At 40.2% G+C, this 16,148-nt stretch overlaps 1 long non-coding RNA gene across 1 annotated transcript in view; it reads right to left on the bottom strand.

Moving 5' to 3' along the window:
- LOC141096693 (uncharacterized) overlaps window positions 1–16,148 on the bottom strand; it is a 357,552-nt gene that overhangs the window by 34,736 nt on the left and 306,668 nt on the right. Inside the window, exon 3 of the long non-coding RNA XR_012233753.1 lies at window positions 14,585–14,649. This is a non-coding gene — a long non-coding RNA (uncharacterized lncRNA). The remainder of the gene's footprint in view (window positions 1–14,584; window positions 14,650–16,148) is intronic.

The following is a 16,148-nucleotide window of genomic DNA, read 5'->3' as shown; positions in this document are numbered from 1 at the left end:
TCATCACATCTAAGTCAACAAGCGGGCAGCAGAAAAAGCATACTTACCTCAAAGGCTGCAAAAGCTGAAGGCTGGAACCATTTTGTTCCTCAAAATGGAGGGGCAAAATCACTGGTATGTGGTGGATGTGATCCGAGAAGGAAAGAAGCAGGAGGAACCTTTTTGGTGAAATAAATGGGCCTGGGAGAGGCTCCTCATGGTGGCTTGAGATGGAGCTATAACCCCTGAGAGATCATACTGTCTTTGGGGTGCCCCATCTTCTATGAGGGAGCAGGCAATTCTGCAGGTGACCCATGGGACTGCCACCCATTTATTTATGATGGGACTCTGGCACTACTCGGAGCTGGGTCACTTACAGCCCAGGCATGTGGTAATCGGTACCAGATAGCAGGTGGAGGTAGTCCCCCATCCTTCTGAGGAAGGAAAAGATAATAATGTATGGAGGACTATACTGCCCTGTCTAAAATGAAAAGTCTGCAGTCATCATGTGTGACTGCAGACTTTTGAATAGCCCTTGCACATGCACTGTGTTCTGTGAGGATTTGCTGGTTTCGGAGCAATTGCAGAATTTACAATAGATATCACTCATGTAATGTAAGAAGTTAGCGAAATCTTTGGCATTGTACTATACTTATATTTCTTATCTGTGCTTCATGATCTGTGGTGTGTGTTAAAGGGGCCCACTGAGACTCTTTTCCCTGGGGCCCCCAAAAAAACTGGAGCCGGACCAGATTTGGGTTTCAGTGTTACTTAGAGTTAAAAAGACTAGTAAAGATGAGATCATACATGAGAAGACAGACAAGAAATGTCAAGATTTCTTGGCTGCCTTGACATAAAAGCTTTGATTAGAACTCGAAAGCCAGTAGTGCCAGTTTTGAAAGCAATGAAATTTTACAGACCAGCTTAAAAAAAAATATATATATTTTTGAATTTATATTTACCTTTTTTTGAAAGATTTCTTTTTTAACACACTAAAAGAAAACATTTGCTCAACTCCAGTTTTAAATATAAAGCAAAAAAAGCTAATTTTAGTTTGCAATTTTTTCTATCAGAACAAAACAGAAAAACAAAACAATAAAAATTAGCAATTTCAGAAAGCCTGCAAGGCTGTAATAGACATAAATATTCTAACAAGGCTTCTGTGGCTACAAACATATATATATATATACATATATAAAATAAATTAGACTTTATTTTACTTATTTTTTTCATGGAATGGTCATAAAACCATAAAAATGTAATATATGACGGAGGAACTGAGGTTTAATCCTGTAGCACACAAATCTTTAATTGTCAATAGCTTTCTGTATTAGGAATCTGTTCATAAAAAGTTACATTCTGTTTATGTGGATGTTTTGCAGACTTTATTCATAAAGTATAGCTCGACACAAAATGAGGAACTGCAAGCCTGCTGTTTAGAAAAAAAAACCTTTTACCATATTTTCATTGCTTGTTGAAAGAGTTTGAATGTAAAAAAAGTGGAAAAAGTGAGTTTTAACATCCTTGTTCTTGTTAGCAGCAGACCCCAGAAGCAGGATTTAATGTGACTATCGATTGTACAGTAATGGCCTAATAAAATTGTGCCACATTCTGGTTAGGCAAGATTGCATCTACTGGCTCAGGATTACTGTATAAATAAGACAAAAAATGTTATTAGAAGAAACTCACTGTTAGTTTTCTTTTCATAATTATTTTCTCATTAATATGGAACAAATTTGTGTAATTTTTTTTAATATGTGCTGATATATGGAATAATGCGGTACATACAGGAGAGTCTTAGGGCCATAAAAAGTCAGATTTCGGACATAATAAAAGCATAGTCAATTTTTTTTTATTATTGTGTCATTATTTTTACATATCCTCAGGATTCTTTCATTCCAGCAACAGCAGGATTTACAAAAAATAATTAGAAATTAAAACTATAAAATGAAACTGAAATACAAATCTAAATATAAATTGAATGCCCACAAAGAATAGCAAAAAAATGGCACTATTCTGACCGCATACCTTGAGTAGCATTCAGCAGAGACTTGATAGTAGCTTGCTAGTATCGTGGTATGCAGGTGCTCCGCCCGAAGACAACAAGTCTTTGCTGCAAGCTTTCGGAAGAGGAAAGGGTGGCACTCAGACTCAAGTGGGTATCTTGCAGGTGCCTGGACCTATTGACGTGCAAGTGCAGCGTGAAACAGCCGTCGTCCTGAAGGAATACCTTCCCCGCCTCTATGTTGTACAAAGTGCTGTAAGAATAAAAGTTTATACAAGGTACCCATGTGAGTCAGAGTGCTACCCATTCCTCTTCCTGAAGCTTACGCTTCATATAAATTGTCTTGCAAAAAAATATTCAACCTATTTTTTTTTTAAGGCAATGTATCATCAGAAGATAACCTACTGTTTAAATCAATTTTTAAAGTTAATTATGTATAATGATTTTTTTTTAAAAAAAAAAGTAGAAATCTCGTCATTTTCACACTGGCCGCTAGGGCTATTCTAGACTAACATTTCCTGTTTACATGTACATTAGCAGCAACTGACTCAGACTCTATCTTTTATATAAAAAAATGTAATGAGTGCTAAGGTCATTTGGAAGAGAGATGGAAAAGATGAACTATGACATCACCTATTGTAAATGGTGAGTCCTGTTTTATTAGCTGTGCATACAGGATTTAGCTGTCATTGAAACCCTGTCTGTGATAAGGAGACTGCTGAAAACTGAAAAATTCAAAGATTTCATTTTTTTTAATATAGATTGTCATATTACTTTCTGAAAATACATTTCTGTTCAGTAGTATGTGGGATACATTCTTATGAAAGCTACATTTTTCTAATGTTAAGATAAAACAATGGAATATCATTATACCACAAATAGTTAACTGATATCTCACCAAGACAGCCCCTGTCCACTTGCTCAATGGGTCCCTCGTTGTGTGTCAGAATGAGGAGTCACTTCTATTTCAATGGCAATTAGGTAATGCCACTTTCTGTAGAGCAGCCTACTAAGAAATGTGTGGCTCATTCTGGCTTGTTGCAGATGCGTTGAAGGGAGTCTCCTCTGATTTTCCTTGGGTTCGAAGAAGAACCACCAAAGGAAAATGATTAATGATGAGTGAGTATACTCATTGCTTGAGTTTTCCAGAGCATGCTCTGGTGATCTCCGAGTATTTTGGTGTGCTCGGAGATTTAGATTTTGTCGTCTCAGCTGCATGATTTGCGACTTGTAGACAGGCTGAATACATGTGGGGATTCCCTAACAAACAGGCATTCCTCACATGTATTCAAGCTGTCTAGCAGTCGCAAATCATGCAGCTGAGACGACAAAACTAAATCTCCGAGCACACCAAAATACTCGCAGAACACCCGAGCAACGAGTATACTCGCTCATCACTAAAAGCTACTATTCTTTGCATTTTAACATTTTGAAAATAGATTCTTTACACATATATCCATCAACTTCAACAAAGTTTTGAATGTGAGTGAGGGGAGTTTGAGTAGATACAGTTGTACATAAGGACATGCGGCTCTAAATCCACATTCTTTTTAAATTGTTTACATTATTGGTATATAAATTCAAAAGCACCTATTGAATCTCTGCCAAGACCTGCTCCATTGATCTCTGTTGACCCGTGCTATCATATTTATATTGAGGGAGACCATGACGATAGAGGGGATGTTAAGGCCGATGACGCAGGGTAGCATAGACTCTGTCCAGCCAGGTGTATTGATGTCACTAGGAACTATTGTGCTGCCCAAACAGGCAGAATGGACACTTGCTGCTCAATAGCTCAGCCGATGTAATCAGCTCCTTGCTGTAAGCTGCCGGTTATTACTTGGTTTACTCCTGGTGCCATGCTGTTCTTCCTGTTGCTTTGTTTTTGATACAAACCTGGTTTGGCCCTAGTTCTGTCTCTCCTGTTATTGACCTGGCAGGTTAGACCATTCTTACCTCAGGCTTACTCCTCCTACATCACTCCTTTTGAGGTAGCCTTTTTGGCGTAGCACAATGCGACAAAAATCTTGAAAATACCTGTTCCAAAAGACCTAGAGGAGCATTGTCTATCATCCACTATTTATGGCAAAATATGACAAACATCTAGATACCAGTGTATTGAAATATGAAAAACATAAGTGAGCAACATGAATTAGAATTCTATCTCAATATGAACAAAGAGTTGATCAGATGTACCGAGATGGACATATAGTCAGAGCCAATTGTCACAATACGTGATATACAGTGGGGAAAAAAAGTATTTAGTCAGTCAGCAATAGTGCAAGTTCCACCACTTAAAAAGATGAGAGGCGTCTGTAATTTACATCATAGGTAGACCTCAACTATGGGAGACAAACTGAGAAAAAAAAATCCAGAAAATCACATTGTCTGTTTTTTTTTCATTTTATTTGCATATTATGGTGGAAAATAAGTATTTGGTCAGAAACAAGCAATCAAGATTTCTGGCTCTCACAGACCTGTAACTTCTTCTTTAAGAGTCTCCTCTTTCCTCCACTCATTACCTGTAGTAATGGCACCTGTTTAAACTTGTTATCAGTATAAAAAGACACCTGTGCACACCCTCAAACAGTCTGACTCCAAACTCCACTATGGTGAAGACCAAAGAGCTGTCAAAGGACACCAGAAACAAAATTGTAGCCCTGCACCAGGCTGGGAAGACTGAATCTGCAATAGCCAACCAGCTTGGAGTGAAGAAATCAACTGTGGGAGCAATAATTAGAAAATGGAAGACATACAAGACCACTGATAATCTCCCTCGATCTGGTGCTCCACGCAAAATCCCACCCCGTGGGGTCAGAATGATCACAAGAACGGTGAACAAAAATCCCAGAACCACGCGGGGGGACCTAGTGAATGAACTGCAGAGAGCTGGGACCAATGTAACAAGGCCTACCATAAGTAACACACTACGCCACCATGGACTCAGATCCTGCAGTGCCAGACGTGTCCCACTGCTTAAGCCTGTACATGTCCGGGCCCGTCTGAAGTTTGCTAGAGAGCATTTGGATGATCCAGAGGAGTTTTGGGAGAATGTCCTATGGTCTGATGAAACCAAACTGGAACTGTTTGGTAGAAACACAACTTGTCGTGTTTGGAGGAAAAAGAATACTGAGTTGCATCCATCAAACACCATACCTACTGTAAAGCATGGTGGTGGAAACATCATGCTTTGGGGCTGTTTCACTGCAAAGGGGCCAGGACGACTGATCCGGGTACATGAAAGAATGAATGGGGCCATGTATCGAGAGATTTTGAGTGCAAACCTCCTTCCATCAGCAAGGGCATTGAAGATGAAACGTGGCTGGGTCTTTCAACATGACAATGATCCAAAGCACACCGCCAGGGCAACGAAGGAGTGGCTTCGTAAGAAGCATTTCAATGTCCTGGAGTGGCCTAGCCAGTCTCCAGATCTCAACCCTATAGAAAACCTTTGGAGGGAGTTGAAAGTCCGTGTTGCCAAGTGAAAAGCCAAAAACATCACTGCTCTAGAGGAGATCTGCATGGAGGAATGGGCCAACATACCAACAACAGTGTGTGGCAACCTTGTGAAGACTTACAGAAAACGTTTGACCTCTGTCATTGCCAACAAAGGATATATCACAAAGTATTGAGATGAAATTTTGTTTCTGACCAAATACTTATTTTCCACCATAATATGCAAATAAAATGAAAAAAAAACAGACAATGTGATTTTCTGGATTTTTTTTTCTCAGTTTGTCTCCCATAGTTGAGGTCTACCTATGTTGTAAATTACAGACGCCTCTCATCTTTTTAAGTGGTGGAACTTGCACTATTGCTGACTGACTAAATACTTTTTTGCCCCACTGTAGAAGGGGGAAGGAAAAAATTCCAACAAAAAACAATTGACACAAATATATCAAAAAGAATACAAAACTTAATTTAAATATGGGGAGCAGATAAAAAATGGCAGTAAGACACATGAGTATTAGCAAACCCGCAGGCTAGGTCCACATAGAGATCAAAACCTCATAAAGATAGTAAACAGCTGTGAATAATTGCCTATGTAAATGAATGTAATATGTAGGTCACATTCATAATGACCAAACTCAGATCATAGCAGTAAGTTACCTGAAATGAAGGTGGTCAAAGTCTGATAGCAGAGAGCCTGCCTGTCACCCTACATACATTTCGGATGAATGCTCCTTCATCTTTATGAGGTTTTGTATATATCTATAGGCTATTGTTTGCCTATGTCTGATCGCTATGTGGACCTAGCCTGCCCTTGTTTCTGAGGGTTTACTAATACTCATGTGTCTTTCTGCCATTTTTTTTATCTGTTCCCCATATTTAAATAAAGTTTTGTATTCTTTTTCTTATCTTTTGTGTCAATTGTTTTTTGTTGGAATCTTTTCCTTCCCCATTCTATATCCACCATTTATGCCTAGCATACACTGGTTGGATCTCCTCCGTGAGATCTGGAATATTACCAGAGCATCTGGTGGTGAGTTCTCCTTCAATAGAAGTCTTCAAACAGAGACTGGACAGACATCTGTCTGGGATGATTTAGCGAATCCTGCTAAATAATAATAATAGGTTGTCCTGCTGCAGAATCTTTATTTACTGGTGGAGAAATGTAGCAAGTGCTAAATCCCCCCAGTGCCCCCACAGGAAAATTTAGGTATTACACTATACAATTAAAAATAACAGGCTATCCATGTCAACCATGAACATATTGCGTCCTCCAGATAGAGAAACAAACAGTCTTTTCACTTACTCTTCTCTATAACATAGGAAAGAGGGCATGGAATATGGAATGGGGGTTAGTGTAAAGTACAAAGTTCCCTAGCTCCTATAGATTGGCTATGGAAAATCCTCATTAAAAAAAGAAAAAGCTCCTGCTTGGCTTGAGATGCAGACAAAGAAAACAAAGCTGTCTAGCTGTTTCGATATAAAATGACACCGATATATTAATAGAGCTTAAAATGTTTCAAGTGCATTAAAAATATTGCATCGAGGCAAAAACCAACGCGTTTTGTGCATAGACCTGCCCTATGAGGATTCTTTACTGTATTCATACCTTATTATACTGTACACATTTTTTTTGTAAATCTGCAAATAATTTATGGTTAGAGTTCTGCTTTGTATTGTAGTCATCATTTAAAGTGGCATTCTTGTCTTATCTTTTGGCATAACAATTGGATTGCTGGATTTCTCCCCCTCTTTGATTAAATAGAATGGTTATAATTCCCTGTACAGGAGATGGCTGGGAGTGGCTTTGTGCGGCCAAGAAAGTCGGACCTCTATTAATGAGAACCTGACCCAGATATGCCATCACTTTCAAATAAAAGAAAATAAGAACCCAGTCACACAGTTTCCAAATCTTAACATGTTTTAGTGGTCAGACCATGTTAGTTTGTGGGCAAACTGAGATGACCACATCAAATAAAAGTCCTCAATGCTTTTCCATATGTTACAACGACCATGTTAGAGTATCGGGGATACAAACAGTACGCCTTCTGTTTTTATTTTTCACAGATGGAACACATATCAATCATTGTCTTTAGTCCTGTTCCCATGTCCATGACTTTTTGAGAACTGAATGCTCGAAAAAAATCATAGTGACATGTCTGTTTTGATACAAGTCACTGATTAAAATTAGCCTATGAAATTAGACTATGGTTCATGAAAATCACGGCTAGCATAGGAATGCTTTTGGGTCGCTCCGTCCCAGGGCTGTGGGGTACTCGGTACCGGGCCGGTGTCTGGGGGATGTGTGGGATGCTGTGACCCGGTCCGTGGCCCTGGGCGCCCAAATCAATGGTGGTTTGAGATATAGTTTGTGTGACAGTTCGTGACGCCACCTGTGGTGTTTGGCAAGCAAGATGTTAAGCCAACGCTGCGTGCAGATCCTCTGGGGCTGATGGTGTGTTGCAGCATAGATGGTGTAGCTCCCCACAGGTGAAGCTGTGACCCCAGGGCAGTGTATAGGCACAGGCGGTGTGAGGAATGTTGGTACCCAGATGTAGCAGTGCTGACGGTGTTGGCGCACAAGTGAATGGAAGACACCAGGGCTTGCAGTTCCAAAGCTTTACTCACAGTTCGTGGTACACACTGGTGCCTGCCTCCGTGCCGTGTCCTCCGGGGTAGAGACTCAATCAACCTCCCGGGCAAGTCAGGATTCTCCTCTCCAACACTCTGCCAACATATACCTTTCCTGAATGACTCCTCTATTGCGCTGTGAAGAGTTCCAGTACCGTGGTACTCTGAAGTTCCTCCTGTCAGATGTTTCTAACAACTCTACTTGTATGACAGACAGCTGTAGCCTCTCTTGGGGACTCCCTTCTCTGGAGTCCTGGCTCTCTATTCAGTTGCTGTTGTGCCCCAAGTCTTGGATCGGAGTAGTGCATTTACAACCAACCACTCCACCGGTGTCTGCTGCAGAACCATAAGTGTCCATACAACCTCGGGGACCGGGCCCCGACCTTGCGCTGAGAACCTATAGGCAGGGTTCCTCTTCCAACCCACAACTCCTCTCTGTTCTCCTGCTCCTTCGTTCCGCGCTGTTCCTTCTCTCTCTTATGGAAGCTTAGGTTGCAGTTCTACGTCTTTCTCCTTCTGTTCCTTTCCTGTGCCAGCTGGCTCAGGTCACTGAGGCAGCTGCAGCACTCCTTCCTCCATCCCTTCCTCCAGGGATCCGTCCTCAGACTCTCCTGACTGACTGACCTCCAGACTCCAACTCTAATTCTAAACCTTCCCAACCTTTTATATGTCTCAACTCCACCCACCTCCCAGCACATCTCGTGTTACGAAGCAAGGACCCACAAAAAGTGCTCTGCTAACCTCTAAGCATGGAGTCGCAATGGGGTCCTTTGCTGAACTATCCTGTGTGTGGGGTGCAGGTGTTGGAGTGTGGAAAGGAGTTCCCAACTTACCTAGTTGGTGGGGCACTACACCTTAGGAGAAGGTGCAGTACCTCTGTTGCGACTGAGCCTCAGGGGCGCCACACTATCAGTGTGCTATTGTGATCAACACTGTAGTGTGTAGGAGAAGTGTCATAGTATATTGACTTTTATAATCCCTCATGATGACATATGATGTAAACTTAAGTCATATGTCATGTCCGTGCCTTTCGCGAGGGCTCACGCACTGAGCCCACGTCGTTCCTGCACATGATGGCTGATTTAACCAGCCATTGTTTGCCTCTAACAGCTGCTGGTGGACCGTAGCCCCGAAGGGTTTTATTGACAGCAGGGGGTCTGCATGTGACCCCTGTGCTTAGCATTATGATCCTTCTGTGATATTTACAGGAGATTGAAATTTTAGCTATAAATAGCAGTGCTAGTACACTACTATGCAAAGCACAAGTGAGCAGACGATTGCAACTTCAAGTCCCCTAAGGGGATTATTAAATATTGTAAAAAGTGGAACAAAAACTTTTTAAAAAATATGATTTTTTTAATTCTAATCATCCCCCTTTGCCACACTAAAAATAATACAATAATAAATAAACACATATTTGGTATTGCTCTAGTCATAAATCTCTGATCAATCAAAATATAAAATAAACTAATCCAATTTGAAAACGGCATAACGAGAAATAAAATGAAAAACACCAGAATTTTATTTTTTAGGCGACTGCAACATTGAAATAAAATGCTATAAGAGGCAATCAAACCTAAAATGTACCCTAAAATGCAATCATTAAAAACTTCAGCTCAGGGTGCAAAAAATAAGCACTCGCCCAGCCCCATATCCTGAAAAAAGGAAAACATTATGGGTATTGAAAATGGCGACAAAAGTAATTTTTTCTTTTTTTTCATACATTTCCATATTTTTTTCACCATGTTAGGATTGGCAGAATGCACCAAATAAGAAATTATAACCAAGGTGCGTTCGCAACCCAGAGTCCACCGTGCGGTGATGGAGAAACTGCAGCTAGCACAATGGTGGAGAAAGGCTGCGAGAAAACACTTAAAGAATACTGAGTAAAATGTCACTCAGTGTGCACAGAGCGCAAAGTAAAAAGCTCCGTTACACCACAGAGCGGTACTATGAAGCAAAGCAAAAAGGACTATACACTGTTAGACTACACAGGCGTATAGAAAAATACTAATTTGGGTCCCTATGACTTAACCCCCCAGGGAAGACTAAGCTGGTGATTGACCCTGCTCTGACACACGGTGAGCTTTAGCACGTGTGCCTGAGTTCACTCGGTGCAGATGCTAAGTTCAAGTGGGAGTTCCCACCCTACACTGCCTGTCTAGACCAACACTTTGCAGTGCTGTAGCTGAACATGGGGGAAAGGTAGCCAACAACAACACACATGATACTAGCGCACAGGCATGCACCATTGAGAGCTTTTTATACCTTGCTCTAGTCCAGACAGACAGGACCTTGCCTGTGGACCAATCTGAAGCTGCCACATCACCAGAGCAACTAACGTCCGAGCACCAATGGGAAGGCACCATATCATGGACATGCTCAGTAGGGTGAAATCTGGACAGGACTCCAGAGCACAGCGCTGCACGTGTAAACTAGTAGTCATAGTAACATAGCAACATAGTTTTGAAGGCTGAAGGAAGACCTTATGTCCATCTAGTTAAGCCTATTTTTAGTGCAGCTGTTCTGCATTGTTGATCCTGGGGAAGGCAAAAACCGACAGAGTAGAAGCCAATTTTCTCCATCTACCTATAATATTCTGTTATTCGTAACCTTCTATACTGTTACTCACAAGAAAAGAATCCATTCCTTTCTTAAATTCATTCAGTGAGTTGGCCATCACCACTTCCTCAGGAAGAGAATTTCAGAGCCTCACCGCTCTTACTGTGAAGAACCCTCTTCTATGCTGGTACAGAAATTGTCTTTCCTCCAAACGAAGAGAATGCCCCCTTGTTCTTGTCACAGTCCTTGGGACAAACAGTTCATTGGAGAGATCTCTGTATTGCCCTCTGATATACTTGTACATATATATTAAGTCTCCCCTAAGTCTTCTCTTTTCTAGAGTAAATAGACCTAATTTTGATAACCTTTCTGGGTATTGTAGTGAACCAACTCCATTTATCATTTTAGTAGCCCGCCTTTGAACCCTTTCAAGTTCAGTAATGTCTTTCTTGAGCACCGGCGTCCAAAATTGCACACAATACTCCAAGTGTGGTCTGACGAGTGATTTGTACAGAGGGAGAATTATGTTTTCATCTCGTGTCCCCAGTCCTCTTCTAATGCATCCCATGACCCTATTTGCTTTGGTGGCAGCTGCCTGACACTGGGCACTCCAATTTAGCTTCTTATTAACTAAGATGCCTAAGTCTTTTTCCATGTCTGATTTCCCCAGCAGTTTCCCATTTAGTAAGTTTCTCCTTCCCATGTGCATAACCTTACACTTATCTGTGTTAAACCTCATTTGCCATTTTTCAGCCCAATTCTCCAATTTACTCAAATCTGTCTGTAGTTGCAAACTGTCCTCCTTTGTGTTAACTACCTTACATAGTTTTGTATCATCTGCAAATACTGATATTTTACTGTGTAAGCCATCCACTAGATCATTAATAAATATGTTAAATAGTAGGGGGCCCAATACAGAACCCTGTGGTACCCCACTAGTAACCCTGGCCCAATCTGAGTATGCCCCTTTAATAACCACTCTTTGTTTTCTATCACTAAGCCAGCTACCTACCCATCTACACACATTTTCCTCTAGCCCAAGCTTTCTCATCTTACTTACCAATCTTTTATGTGCGACAGTGTCAAATGCTTTAGAGAAGTCGAAATAAATGACATCCAATGATTCTCCTTGGTCCATTTGAGAGCTTACATCCTCATAGAAGCTGATCAGGTTAGATTGACAGGAGTGATCCTTCATAAATCCATGTTGATATGGAGTTAAACATTTATTAACATTGAGATATTCCATAATGGTATCCCTTAGAAACCCTTCAAAAATTTTACCCACGACAGATGTTAAGCTTACCGGCCTATAGTTTCCAGGTTCCCTTTTACACCCCTTTTTGAATATTGGTAGCACATTTGCTTGCCGCCAATCAAAAGGAACAGACCCTGTTTCTATTCTATAGTCTTTAAATATAAGGAATAGAGGCCTGTCTATCACATTACTTAACTCCCTTAATACCCGAGGGTGAATGCCATCAGGGCCTGGTGATATGTCAATTTTAATCTTACTAAGGCGGTTCTGTACTTTTTCCTGGGTTAGGCAGGTAATATTTAATGGGGATTTTACATTATCACTCTGCAATTCCCCTGGCAAATCCTTTTCCTGTGTGAACACTGTTGAGAAAAAAGTATTTAAAACATTTGCTTTTCCCACATCGCTCTCTATGATTTCACCCTCATTGTTCTTTAAAGGGCCAACACCATCAATTTTAATCATTTTACTGTTTATATAATTAAACCATAGTCACCATAGGCTTAGCTGGAGAGACAGCAGTAACTACACATGCAGCATGAGCCTGGGCTGGGATTGAAGTCTGTGCCGAGCAGTCATCCCAGCAGCTGAGCCTGAATAGGAGACCACAGCACCAGACAAGGCTTCAGATTCATCTCATGCAGTGGGAGAATTCCGGCGCCTAACACACCACTTAAGCAAAAAAAAAAAAGATACGCGTTTGAGATATGTGTACTCATACTGACCTGGAGAATCATATTGCCAGGTTAGTTTTACCATATAATGGAAATTGTTAATAAAATCACCCCAAAATAATTGTGAAATTGCCCTTTTTTTTCCAAATTCACCGCATTTGGAATTTTTTTCCCATTTTCCAATACACTATGTTGGAAAGTTAATGGTATAATTCAAAAGTACAACTCACCCTGCAAAAAATGAGCTCTAATATGGTTCTTCTGATAGAAAAATAAATAAGTTATGGCTCTTGGAAGGGAAGATGGGGTGGAAAAAACGAAAACGAAAAAAAATGGAAAATCGGCATGTCATGAAGGGTTAAACATGAAGATCACTGATGAAACACTGATGGTAAAAATTTACACTGACCAAACACTGCTTAAAATCAGATCCAAAACAATGATAAACAATGGTCCCTATTTTTACATATGAGAAAAATCGCAGACGTTTGAAAGCCATATACGGTACCTAGATATATACACTGGCTTGCAATGTGATTAGCAACTTCAAGTTTAAGTTTCAGTTTCTATACAGAGCTGCGTACAAGGGGACAGATGTGAAGAGGTGATATGTTCTTAAGCAGTCTATGAAATCCAAGAAACTGGAACATTTTATAAACCAACAGAGGAAAATAAAAAAGTTTACTGTGCATTCGGGAAGTTCTGTATATACCTCCGGTGTTTCCATGTTTGTCTACAATCTGTGAATTACAGGGCACCTGCATGTTTAACTGTTTTATCTCCAATGAATAAAGATTTACCAAAATAATTGTTCATTATATGTTTACTATATATTTATTAGGCCAAATCAGGATTGTCCTCTGTTTTCAGATTCCTGTCCCCCACATGTATATGGAGTATTATTATATTTTATCCTGTTAATGGAGTTGTCTCTCCATGGACTCCTATTGCTATATCTCCAGTAAGGGGCTTTGGATCCTTTAGATGGGACAGTTTACATTTTTAAAAAGTAAAAAGTAAAGAGCCACCAACAAAAGCAGTTCTCCTTCTGGTGAACTTTGCTCATTCATATACTACATAGTTGTCCATTCAGTTAAATGTCCCATATTAAATAGCAAATTTTCTCCGCAGTTTCACTTAAAAGATGTTTGAGTGTGTATCTGGGTGTAAAGTTATCAACTGACCCAAAGGTACTCTTCAATCTGAAAACAGAGTGTCTTACATAGAAAACTCCATTAAGTGATGTGTGGCTACAGATGGTAATATTTTGTCCAGACATTAGCTCTTTTACTTTCAGAATTTGCTATGATTTCAGTGTAAGTTTTAAAATATTTAACATTGATCCATATGGCTTCAATACAACAGGGTATGGCCAGATGGCACAACAGCAGTGCCATGGCATAGCGGCCAAAGCTCTAACCACACACATTGCAGACCAATGGCACATGACTGTGAAACAACATCAAGCAGCCAGCTGGCCATCTCAATAGGTGGCGTTTTGGTTCTCCCCTTGAGGAAGCAGTGTGCGAAACACGTGCTGGGGAGCGGGTACTTGGAGATTGGTCTGTGTAGCTATGTACTATCCACTACTATATGTACCTGATGTGATTAGTGATGAGCGAGTATACTCGCTACTTGAGATTTCCTGAGCATGCTCGGGTGATCTCCGAGTATTTTGGGTGTGCTCGGAGATTTAGTTTCTGTCGCTGTAGCTGCATGATTTGTGGCTGCTAGACAGCCTGAATGCATGTGAAGAATGCCTGTTTGTTTTGAATCCCCACATGTATTCAGGCTGTCTAGCAGCTGCAAATCGTGCAGCTACGGTGACAGAAACTAAATCTCCGAACACATCCAAATCCTCGGAGATCACCCGAGCATTCTCGGGAAATCTCGAGTAACGAGTATACTCGCTCATCACTAGATGTGATATGATACAAATTTATTTCACACATTTACTTTATTACTGCAGTATAATAAAGTGCATTGGTGCATGTTAGTAATTGTGCTCTCAGATCTAATACTGACCTCCATTTTCGTCCCGCTGGAGAATCGTCTCTGTGACAAAATTAGTAGCTGACTGATAGCCTCTGCTGCAAGGTATGTTAGAACAGTCATGGGGTAAAGGTACAAGATAATTACTGACCAGGCAATCATTCCTGTAGCCCAGATAAAATAGATTCACTTGCAGATTATTTATATAGTTGGCACTCTCCTTTGACTGAATTGGTATGGCGACTTTCTGGACGACTCATTATTTTTTATATTGATTATATGGCGATTATTACAATTATATTCCAAATCTCCTGATACCCGTTACATTTCCCTGGAGTTTGTGCATATTTTTTATATGATCAAATATCTACTTTAAACTGTTTAAATAATTATATATTTTAACTACTATCTAAGTGTGGTATTCTTTCTTGTAGGATTTACAACAGGGTATGGCCAGATGGTGCAATGACAGTGCCGTGGCATAGTGGCTAAATCTCTACCCACACACATTACAGACCAACGGAACACTACTGTGAAGCACAATGAAGCACCAATTGGCCATCGTGGTAGGAACAGTTTTGGCCTTATGTAGCCAACTACAATGTATGGCCCTTTTATAGCATTAACTCCTTCATGACCAAGCCTAATTTGGCCTTAATGACGAGGCCATTTTTTGCAATTCTGACCAGTGTCCCTTTATGAGGTAATAACTCTGAAATGCTTCAACGGATCCTAGCGATTCTGAGATTGTTTTTTCCTAACATATTGGCTTCATGATAGTGGTAAATTTAGGTTGATAATTTTTGTGTTTACTTGTGAAAAAATCAGAAATTTGGTAAAAATTTTGAAAATTTCGCAATTTTCAAGTTTTGAATTTTTATTTTGTTAAGCCAGAGAGTTATGTGACACAACGTAGTTAATAAATAACATTTTCCACATGTCTACTTTACAACAGCACAATTTTGGAAACAAAATTTTTTTGTTAGGAAGTTATAAGGGTTAAAAGTTGACCAGTGATTTCTCATTTTTACAACAAAATTTACAAAACCATTTTTGTTAAGGACCACCACACATTTAAAGTCACTTTGAGGGGTCTATATGGCAGAAGATTCCCAAAAGTGACACCATTCTAAAAACTGCACCCCTCAAGCTACTCAAAACTACATTCAGGAAGATTATTAACCCTTCAGGTGCTTCACAGGAACTAAAACAGCGTGGAAGGAAAAAATGGACATTTTTATTTTTCCAACAAAAATTATCTTTTAGCATCAATTTTTTAATTTTTACATGGTCAACAGGATAAAATGGATCATAAAATTTGTTTGGCAATTTCTCCTGAGCACACCGATACCTCATATGTGGTCATAGACCACTGTTTGGGCGCACGGCAGGGCTCAGAAGGGAAGGAGCGCCATTTGACTTTTTGAATGGAAAATATGCTGGAATATTTAGCGGTTGCCATGTAGTGTTTGGAGAGCCCCTGTGTGCCTAAACATTGGAGCTCCCGCACAAGTGACCCCATTTTGGAAACTAGACCCCCAAAGGAACTTATCTAGATGCATAGTGAGTACTTTGAACCCCCAGGTACTTCACAAAT

This window comes from Dendrobates tinctorius, unplaced genomic scaffold, assembly GCF_039654945.1.
Source record: "Dendrobates tinctorius isolate UK_male_01 unplaced genomic scaffold, ASM3965494v1 ptg000078l, whole genome shotgun sequence".
Lineage (NCBI taxonomy): Eukaryota > Metazoa > Chordata > Amphibia > Anura > Dendrobatidae > Dendrobates > Dendrobates tinctorius.
The sequence above is the reverse complement of the archived record's forward strand: the minus strand, read 5'-3'. Positions and strand labels throughout refer to the sequence as shown.